Below are 11,465 nucleotides of genomic sequence, written 5' to 3'. Positions count from 1 at the left end.
GTCCTGCTGATATTATCTGATCAGATGTTGCATTTTATCCACTGAATCCTTTTGCTACATCTCATCTCATTATTAATTCCACCCCATTAGTTTGCAGATTGTAATCTCTAGAATAAAAACAAACTAAGTAATTATAGGGGGCCCCTGGTGGCACAGTGTGTTAAAGCGCTGAGCTGCTGAACTTGCGGACCAAAAGATGCCAGGTTCAAATCCCAGGAGCAGAATGAGCGCCCGCTGTTAGCCCCAGCTCCTGCCAACCTAGCAGTTCAAAAACATGCAAATGTGAGTAGATAAATAGGTACCACTCCGACAGGAAGGTAACGGCGCTCCATGCAGTCATGCTGGCCACATGACCTTGGAGGTGTCTACAGACAACGCTGGCTCTTCGGCTTAGAAATGGAGATTAGCACCAACCCCCAGAGTCGGTCACGACTGGACTTAACGTCAGGAGAAAACCTTTACCTTTACTAACTAATTATATGATTGAAAATACCCCATTCCTGTCCACTTTAGTTTGCTCACATAAAGTATGGCTATGTCTATGGGTTTTCTTTCTTTCTTTTTTTGCAATTTCCCTGATCCATGCTTTTCACATACTACATGCACCTTTGAACTTTTCTTTCACCGCTGAACAAGTCAGAAGCTGACCATCCTTTTGCAGACTCTAGTTGTATCATCAAACCCAGCACTACTCATTAGGAATGTGCAAAACTTTGATTTCAATTTGTTTTTCAGTACTAATTTATTAGATTTGTAAATATGAGATCATATTAAGAAACATAAGGGGCCCTCCCGCACACACACAAAAATAAGATTCAAAACACTGACATATGACTGTCGGATGAGTTTTGTAACTCTCATAAATGGCTCCAGGTCTTAGTCGTGGGTGCTGCTTCTCCCCCAAGAGGGATGGGTTTGGGTTCCCCAAAAGGCAATGAGGATGGTGAGGGTAGAGGGTAGCTCTGCTTTTCCCAAAAATTGGCAGCGGGGGGAGGGGAGGAGGGATGTCTGGGCGGGTGGCTGGGCAAGGAAGAAGCCCCTCTGCACATGGCTGGCATAAAGAGAGAGAGACAGAGATCACACTAACATTGAGGCTTTAATATGGGAAGTGCGGAGAATTTTGGGGAATGTAGTTTAGGGCAGGGCCTTTTGAATTTTCTGGTGCTGCTGAGCTGCTGAGCTGGAGGCAATGCAGCATTTCTGTTTAAAAAGTAACTTCTCCAAGTTGGAGAGGGAAAACCCAAGCACTTTAATATTAGAAGTGAGAAGAATTCTGGGAAACCTAGTTTAGGGCAGGGCCTTTTGAATTCTGTGCCACAGGAGACCTCACCTTCCCAAAATTCATTTCCCAGAATTCTGCTTATTGCCTTTTGTTGCTGCCTCCCCCTCCTCCTCCTTTTTCTCAGTGTTCATTCTCTAAAGGGATTTTGAGATTAAAAAGGATAGTTGGGAGTTGAATCAACCTTGTGAGGTAGGCAAAGTTCAGAGGCGGTAACTCCAAAGTTTACATAGTAGGTTTTCTGTTGTTGTTGTTGTTATTTCAAAGGCTGGAAGGGCATCTGTTGGGGTGGCTTGACTGCGCATTTCCTGTTTGGCTGAAGAGGGTTGGACTCCCTCCCCTTGCGCAATTACTTAATGAAAAGTAATGAATAATTTGTTATATTGTTATAGTTACGATACAGACCCCTTATGATATTTCAATCCCACCAAAGAAGGGTAGTATCAAAAAGCATAAGAAGACCATGAGGAGGTATTTTTGATGTTTGTGCTCTAGATCTGGGATTTTCTTTTTTCTATGTTTCACTCTTGTGATTCACTATAGTGTATATTTTAAGGTTAATTAAACAAAGCATTACATGATCTGTGTAACTAACCTGAAAATATACATTGTCCTAAGCAATGACCTGTCAGCAACAGCAACTAGAACCAAGGTTTCACGTTTCTACTCTGCTGTTTAACCTTAAATGGCATGGATTCTCAATCTTGACATCACCTGTTAGTCAATTTCAGTTAAGATTTCATCTGTTGAACTATTGACATTCATACTTTTCATACATCCACACAAACCATATTAATGGGCAATTGGAATATATGAGTCAATGTTCTCTACAGGGCGACTGCACTTTAAATTCACATAAATAAGAGTTTATGAACCATTGAAGTAAATGGTGCAATTCCTGTTAACATAATTTGATATGTTCTAGTGTTTCTCTTTCCCATGTATAACTTAACAATACTTCAATATATTTCAGTTTATAAAAAGATGCAATCAACAGAAAAATTAGGATCAAGTATTGCTTTGTATTATGACATGTTCAGCTATGTATGGATTTCCCATAAAGTGAGGGTCCTTACATATGCCAGTTTGCTAATCACAGTTTCTAAGTGCAAGTTTTATAATTATATTTTGAAATAGTTTACAATAGTAAAAAGGAGTGTTTGCATATCTGTAGTAGCCATAACTCAGTAGGACACTATGGCAAAAAGTGACAAGAGTATTTTGATTGGCATCTAAACTGCAGTGCTGAGTTCAAAGTTAAAATTCCAAATGGGGGTTTTGGCATAAGAAAGAAATGCGTGAACCATAACTTATCAGGAAATCGTGATAGATGTCCCTTTTTGGTAATTGTCCAAATTATTTTTGGTTGTTGTCCAAGTTGCAGTGCTCCATTTTAAGTCAATTCATTGAAGTTTGGTATTTATATTAAAATGAGTTAATCTAAATTAACTATCAATCTTCAATTCTACTATATCAAAATTGACACCTGTGCGTGATTTTTTTTAATGTGTAGAGGTGGGTGCACGGCCGGTCAACACACAGTCTTCACAGAGTGAGGTTCCAGCAGTGATGTGATTAACACAACAAGAGTGGCTTCTCAGTCTGTTGCAGCCTTCTTCTGCCTTCACAGCCATTGTAACATGTACCATGTTATCCTCCGCCTGCTGCATCGTTGAGGTCTTAGGGTCTTCGGATTGTGCTTGGTCTGTATCCTCCCCTGTGGCTCTTCCTGGGAGTGCATGACTCCAGTGGTTGTGCCCACAGGTTCATTGGAACACGCAAGCCCCCTCACCACGGCATGGTGGCAAACCATCGAGGGGGGAGGGGGATGACCATGTACAACTCATATTCATAAGGCAGGCGTCTTGCCAATGGACCCAAAGAGACTTGGTTGCTGCAGAGGAAAGATGAAACCAAAAAAACCTGAGTTACTGAGGAAGAAGCCACAAGATTATTCAATCCAAATGAGTATATTTGGGAACCCTGCAACCATTTTAAAAGATGGATTGCCATGCCTGGAGGCTTCCAGGAGACTCAGTGTATCCTTTTGGGCCAGAAAAAAGATATCACATATAAAAGATAGCACATTGGGAGTTGATGATCTGGAGGGCTTCCTGCAACCCAAAGACTTCACTTGGCCCACTCCTATGGGTTGGGATATCATTTAGATACATGTGTGCATCCACAACACCTATTCATTAATAAGGTATAGCAGATTATCCAGTGTGAATATTATGGAGTCAGCTCACTCCCTCAGCTGGCAGTCATCAAGAGCTAAGTAATCAAGCGATGAAATGTACATGTGAACCGGACATACCAGTATGAGCTTCAGTGGACTTTGAGTATGTGCTGGTCACAGATCATTAGTCTAGGCCCTTATGGTATATAATATTAAATTCACTGGGTTTATTCTTTTCACCATATATTGGTGGTTCCAGTGAAAATATGCTACTAGATTTTGAATAGTAGGAGGAAGTTCTCAACAACAACAACCACAACAAAAGAAAGTAGAAACTATTTGATTAGAGCTTAGATAGATAAAATATACTTACATGTATTCAGTCTCTTCCATTGCCATAGGCTGCTCAGTGGTGTCTAGAAGTATAACATGATTGCTAAAACAATATAGAAACATTGAAATGAAATTAATATTTTAGTGTAACCCAAAGGCATAATAAGAGCAAATTTCAAACACTATTTTGCACAGTAACCCAAATGAACTGAGATCCTGATTTTTAAAAATCCCAATATCTACAGTATTTCAAGCTTAACACTCCTGTTGCCTATTATCACTTAAGGTAATATACTAAAAAAAACCTATCAGGTTTGGAATTGATATGAAAGCACTGAAATCTACATGTTAAAATGTAAACACAACATAATTAATTTCTGATCAAAACCACCCCTTCCTTTTCCTCTGCATCCAAGTTATGTGGGCACCTTTGTTCACATTGGTAATGACATCTAGAGAAAACCAGTAGCTTTCTGTAGTTCTGTAGCAATTGTGGTAGCAACAAAGGACAGAAATGTAAGGGTAAATGTTCAGCAGCACCAAAATAGTTTCAGCCTAATTGGATGGTCAGGATTCCATCCCCACTCAGTAGTACCACAAGGTGAAAGAATAACACATTTCCCTATATTTAACACATTTGGGTGGGAAGGCAATCAAGAATTAATGCCATAATATTGACTCAAACTTCTCTGTGATATTAATATTAAACTTTATTATTTTCATATTTAACATAGCTTCCAAAACTAAATGAGTTACTCAAACATGGACATGACAGCACAAACAGAATAAGTTATCGTACATGATATATACATTGCTCATGTGCTATAAGACTGAAGAAATTTTATAGGCAGTGCTGTTCATACAAAATCAGGAGTGCTGTTCATACAAAATCCAATATTCTAGAGGTCTTTTGTTTGGCTACATGTACTGTTCATACATATGCTCAATATTCTAACTGAACTATGGAGAAAGTTGACTTTTGGATTGCAGCTCCCTAAAACCTTTCACCCAACATGCTGACTGAGGAACTCTGGGAGTTATTCTCTAGTTCCTAAGATTTGCAACTTCTGATTTTTTACACTGTGTAGTAGTGTAACTGTTCCATGTCACTTTGCTGCAGTTCCCTTAAATTGACAATGGTTGTAGGAATACACAAAGGCAAGCAATATTACTGCAAATATACATCTATGAACAGTAGTCCAGTCACATGTTTAAAAGAGTGGTAGTAAAATGCAGAATACTTGTTATCAGAAAATAAAAATATTCAGTAGATTATACATTTTTCAAAATATGTAAATATCCTGTATATATTATGATGCTACTGCTGATGTTCATTTATATATTTTTCTCTCCACAAAGGAGACTATATTCACTTTTCTCCATACATATCGTCCATGATTTTGATAAGTATTACTATGATATGCAGATGCTTACCTGGCAGGGAGGACAAAATGTGCCCTGTTTTAATATAAAAAACACATTTTTAAAGCAGCAAATCATATTTACAACATACTGGTGACTTGTTACATTTTATAAGCATATGTTTTTGCCATGACAATACCTTGTTTTGTAATTAATTTGCCAATACAGTTCAATGTAATCCAATCCAGGTATATAAAAAGTACAATACATAATGCAGGAAAGTGCTTTACCAGAGCTGTTCTGAAAAATCATTTGGTGTGATGGTGAAACATCAGGAAACTGAAACAGAAATCTGAAGCAGGAAACAGAAATCTAAAACAGTGCTACAAATCCCAGAGGGACAACCCTTTTAGATGTAAAGTATTCCCACTACAAATCTTTGCATTCATGCATTATATAAATCTGAGTGCTCTCCTGGGAGCAAATAGAAGAGAAAGAAAAGAATCCCAGATTGTCCCCAAAACATTCTTATGCAATATTACAGTGTGCTGGTTTTTGAACTCTCATCATTAAATATCAATTTGTCCATGTTTGCATTTCAAGACTACATGTTCAGGTGCAGAAGCAGAAAGTGTTGAAATGTAAATTTATTTTAAAGAAGTGGAAGGAGAACAAACTTATATTACTTCATGGTCAGAAAATTCCCAGTGCTTGTACTATGATCTTGCAAAGATATGTAGGGAATATTACCACATATTAAAATGCATTATTATACATTTTACAGGAAACTGAAAAAGTTACTTTTTTGGATTAATACTCTCTCCCCCCCCCCCAATAATTGACCAAAAAGCATCACTATGCCTATTTCAGTGGTCATTTTTGAAATTATAACCTTAAAGGAACTGTATCTAAGTCCTGTTCTTTACATTTTGTAATAAAATTTTATTTATTTATGTTATTCTCACCCTGAAGGGGACTCAGAGCAGCCTTACAAAGGCAACAATTCAATGCCACACATACACATATCGGTATATAAACAACACATTGACAATGAAACAGTTAAAAAGATATCAATATTAAAACATCAGTTAAAATCATGAAATCCAAATCATACTCCAGGGCTGTTCCATTTGTCATTGTATTATTTCGTAATTTCTTATCGCACTGTTCAACTTTACTAACCAAAGGCTTGGTCCCAAAGCTATGTTTTTAACTTTTTCTTGAAGACCAGGAGAGAGGGGGCTCATCTAATCTTGCTGGGGAGGGAGTTGTGTAGACGAGGGGCCACCACTGAAAAGGCCCTGTCATTTCTGCCAACCTCACCTGAGAAGGAGATGGGATCCCAGTGGTTTCATGTATATGTTAAACAGCTTGGGGGACAAAATGGAACCCTGAGGAACCCCACAGGTCAATGACAAGGGGTTTGAGCAGGAATCCCCCAGCACCACCTTCTGGACCTGACCAGAAGTCATGTTGTGGATTCAAGTTGAACAATTGATGAAAAGTATCTGCCAACATTATTGAGAACAAAAGGTGGAGTTGCCTCTACCCACAAGTTTCCTATATTCTTTTCTATTCCTAGATTTTTGTAAATAGAACAATATACTGAAAATTATATATATGTTGTAGTTTTATCTATTTTTTCTATTATGATTTATTTGTATTTGCATTAAAGCATCTATACTATGATGTTAGAGATCCCTGCTAAAATTCATTGAGTGTAATTATGGTAAGGTAAAGGCAAACAAAACTTTGGGAACAGGTGTTGCTACTGCTGCTGCTGTAGTTGTTATTGCTGTTTCTACCCTCCTCCTCTTCCCCCCATATTTGCCCTCTGGATTTTTTGGAGTACAACCGCCAAACTGCTCTTGACAATTGAAGCAGAACTTGATAGTGTCATTTGTTTTCTAAGATTTTTTTTTCCTGAAAAAATCTAGAGGTAGCTGAGATTGGTAAAGTTGATAAATTACATCTCATTTATGCTCAAAGGAAGAAACCTGTTCTGAAGGTAGGTTTGAATTAAATTACATGTTGATATGTGGAGACAAATTTGCTGTTTTGTTCATTTACAAAACCTCATGGATTATTTTTTTATAAGTTGCAATTTATTGCTAATTGAGCCAGAGGACCTTTCTCTGTCACTTCAAATCCAAATATATTTGCACGCCCATCTCCAAATTACTTGGGGTTTTTAGGCAACCTATTTAAGAGCCTTGGAAGATGATCGTTAATAGCTGTCAGAAGATTCTACCCTAAAACATGGTGCATCCAGCAAAGCTGATGACAGTGCCTGTTGCCTAAAGGAAAATTCAGATGGTATTCATAAAACGGTGCATGGATAAATATCAGTATAAGTTATTCCCTTTAGCTGTAACTCTGTAGTGAAGGAAAATGTAGATTGGGAAATAATGTTACTAATGATTAAAAAAACACAGCCACAACTTTTACATCTTAGATTTCACACTGCTAAAGAAATATCAGCAGTGACCCATGAGGTACAGCACTACTATTATGTGCTGATAACTATTTTTGCAAGGGCTTCTGTTGTGTTACCTGTGTGGAGGAAGTAGAGTGAAATTTGTACATCTTAACTGGACAGTATAACTGTTAAAACTACGCAGATTAACTGTGTTGATCTACATTGATTATATCAGTCTAGTCTGCTCTATAATCCAGATCAATGCAGTTAATCCATATTCTGAAACTGGATTATAGGGCAGTGTAGCCTCACTGTTATTGCTGGGCTGTTTTTGTTCTTTTACCTGGATTTTGGTGAGATGAGCAGGAGAGCTCAGATTTGTAGATGTATTGAACCTGTCAAACCAGGTACTTTTTTTAAAGGGAGCTTTTTCCTTTCCTTATTCAAATAAAGAAACATACCATTCAATCTTGAAACAAAATGCAACCATATTAAACAAAGGTTTTTAAAAAGAGGATTTTGTGTATGTGTTCATATTTATCTTCTCCCTGTCCTAACTATACACTGTAAGTATGGAAATGTAATTAAACGGGATATGATGGCTCACTGTACTCAAGTGGCACTGCTTTGTCTTTCAACACAATATGACTCTGCAGTTTCACTGCATTTTTGTGAACATAAATTTCTTCCCTTCAAATCACAGAGCTGTTGAATATACTCAAACTCTTACATATAATGGATCTCAGCTGTATGATTTTACCAACCTATCTACTTCCTAAGATCGGGTAGAAAAATGCATTGCATTTGCTTCCTTCTTATTATAGAGGCAGCATTGATTGACATAAAGAAATAGATTTTCTATCATCTTGGTTGCACAGATTATAGAATATGTTATATTCAATAAAATAATGTGGGCTTCTTCACTCCCCTCAACACGTGAACACTTTTCTGCTGAAGACAATGAATTCATTACATTGCTAACTCCTGTCCTACATAAATACTTTGATTTTTACTTGGAGCAGAAGTTTCATAAAAGTTTTTCCATGCTTAGATGAATGACATACTATGACTTCGTTGCAATAATCAACCATCGTGGATTATTATCACACAATGCTATAGTGCCAATTAATCTTGATACCACTGATTCAAGACTTTCTTATTGACCTACTAAAATAGGACAATTTTAAATCTGTATTTAAAGAGTCAATAGTCTTCTTCAGTTATTACTTATGTGAATTGATAAAAAAGAGGGCAACATGCTTATGGAGGCTCTGCTTTGTTCTGATCCCTTCTCTCAAATTCAGCTAAATAATCTTCCTGTGAAGATACTTTTCTACTCGTGGGGACTACTTGTGTAATGTGAAAACCTGATAGAAGGCCCTTTTACACAACACAATTTAACATTTTCACTGCTGTTCCACTGCTATGGAATCCTGGGCTTTATAGTTTGGTGACATACTATCGGTCTCTGGCTTAGAATTCTAAATACTCCTCTTTAAACTGAAAATCATAGGGTTTCAAAGGACACAATCATAACAATTAAAGTTGAATGACAGCACTATAATTGTGTAGTCGAAAAGGTTCCAGGACTTGGAAAAGAATTGTTCGAATCCTTGAATTCTCCAGCCAGTATAATCACTGGCAACTTGGAAGGGGTTGCTAGAAGTCATTATTAAAGATAAACTTTTTCTAGCTTTGGAAACTAATTTCCATTGCAAAAATATATTGTTTGATAATAGTAATCAAGAAATGCCTACTAATGTTCTATCAAATGTTAGAAGTTATTCTCAGTCCCCCAAAAAGAAGGGGGGGGGAAAGGGGGGGGGGAAGAGAGAAAATATCTCATCTCCAATTTGGATTAAAGTTCTCCATGGATTTTATAACTGAAATTTCTCATATATTGGATTCCTGCTATAAACATTGTCATTATATCTATGGACAGCATTACATTTTGCAGAACATTTTAGGGACCAACTTATGGATGCTTGACAGTAAAAAGCAGGGCTCAATGATACCAAAGTTGTGCATAACTACTATATATATTACAGTACAGCAAATTAAACATGTACAGTATATTGGGACAGGAATTATATCATGAGGCCCACAATTGATATATTACAATGTTTATTAGGTATTTCATATGCAAGTGAATTTAAAACATTCTAAATTCTTCAAACCAGAGAAACTGAGATCTAAGCCCCCCCCCCCCCCCCCCCGCTAGCCTTTTGTATTTTTTAAAATGTCATTGTGGGTGTATTATTCAAAATGTATTCTATGACCTTCTTCCTTTAAGAAAAGGTAATAAAAATATTGCTATCAGAAATAATACATGCTAAATTCAATAGGACTTAGGATACATCTACACTGTAGAAATGAACTGCTATGTTTCAATGCTATGGAATCCCAGGATTTGTAGTTTGGTGAGGCACAGAACTCTTTGGCCATAACATCGATTCAAGGTAATTCAAGTGGTGTCAAACTCCATTAATTCTATAGTGTAACAAACATATGACTTACAAATGACTCATAGTTGCAAATGGGGGGGGGGGGAGACAACAGGATGTGAGAGAAATCTACACCACAGAAGGGAAATTCACACACACAGAGGCATTCCCTGAGTTACAAACATCTGATTTATGAACAGATGTTTGTAATGAATGACTCACAGTTAAGAACAGGGGTGAGACAACAGGAAGCAAGATAAATCTACCCCTTGGAAGCAAAATTCACTCCCGAAAGAGTTATAATGGGGGGGGGGGGAGACGTTTTCTGAACTGAGGCACAGACAGCAAATCAAACACCATAGGGGTGCTATCTTATTTGTAACTTGGGGACTGCCTGTAATGCATGCACAGGGTAGTAGTTTTGAGAGAATGGAAGGTGGGATCACCAACAGCTACTTGTGATGAAAGAAACATCTCTCTTCAGTTCCAGAGGAAGTGAACATTTAATTGTCAGCTTCTGTTGAACATCTACTGGTGCGGAGGGCAATGTTGATCACATGTTTCATTGGATAGGCCTGTTCATAGACAAGTGGTTGACCTCACTGTGAACAGAACATAGGCCTTTGGGTCATCTCATGTTCTAAATCACTCAAATCTAGGACATAAATTTAGTAAAGCAGACCCACTAAGCCAGATTTGTCATACTTGAGTATATTTTCCTAAATAGTTAATCTAGGATCGTGACCAAGATAGTCAAGATAATGTATAGAAATGTCAACTAGATTGCATTCTTGAAAGGTAACACTCCAAGCTCTCCTTCCACAACAGTATATCAGCCCCCAAGAATGGCTTTGTGTATGCTACCTTTTCTTTTGATGAAATGATAATGATGTCATAAGTATTTTCCAAAAGAACATAGGAATTCATAGAGAAACACTCTGGTGATTAAGGTTTCAATTCTTCCAAGCTACACAGACCAAAGTTTTGAATAAACTAGAATTTCAATTTATATTGCCACTGTATAATTTTTAATATAATTACTTAGGGGGCATTAATATAATGGTTAATTCATTATGGTTCTTTTAGCTGATTACTAGCTAAAATAAGTTGATATAATCTCCTTCTTTCCCTTCCTGGCAAGTATTCAAATGTGGGAAACAATCTACATCACTAGATATTAATAAGTAGAGTACCTTATCATAAACATTAATGGTTTTAATTAGTTTTTTTAACCAAATAGAAATCTATTTGTGTGTATTTTAATGCCTCTTTCCCAATTCAAATTTCCCAAACCAATATTCAAGCTGAAATGCAATTATCCTTTAATATTTCATATTAATAATTTTCTGTTTGGAGTGTAGTTCTTTAATTGCAAAATAGCTACTCAAAGGTGCATACATATAAGGAAAGTGTGCACAGTATATATTAGTGAACATTATGTACAAAAAT

General features: G+C 37.0%; 1 long non-coding RNA gene across 1 annotated transcript; it reads right to left on the bottom strand.

Moving 5' to 3' along the window:
* Nucleotides 1-2,281: 2,281 nt before the first annotated feature.
* On the bottom strand, nucleotides 2,282-5,582 carry LOC134297832 (uncharacterized). Its single transcript, XR_010004713.1, has 3 exons — nucleotides 5,226-5,582; nucleotides 3,832-3,894; nucleotides 2,282-3,173 (listed from the first exon to the last, which is right to left on the bottom strand). It is a non-coding gene; the product is annotated as an uncharacterized LOC134297832 (long non-coding RNA).
* Nucleotides 5,583-11,465: the final 5,883 nt, after the last annotated feature.

This window comes from Anolis carolinensis, chromosome 3, assembly GCF_035594765.1.
Source record: "Anolis carolinensis isolate JA03-04 chromosome 3, rAnoCar3.1.pri, whole genome shotgun sequence".
Taxonomy (NCBI): domain Eukaryota; kingdom Metazoa; phylum Chordata; class Lepidosauria; order Squamata; family Dactyloidae; genus Anolis; species Anolis carolinensis.
Note: the sequence above shows the minus strand (reverse complement) of the source record. Positions and strands in the feature narration are given on the sequence as shown.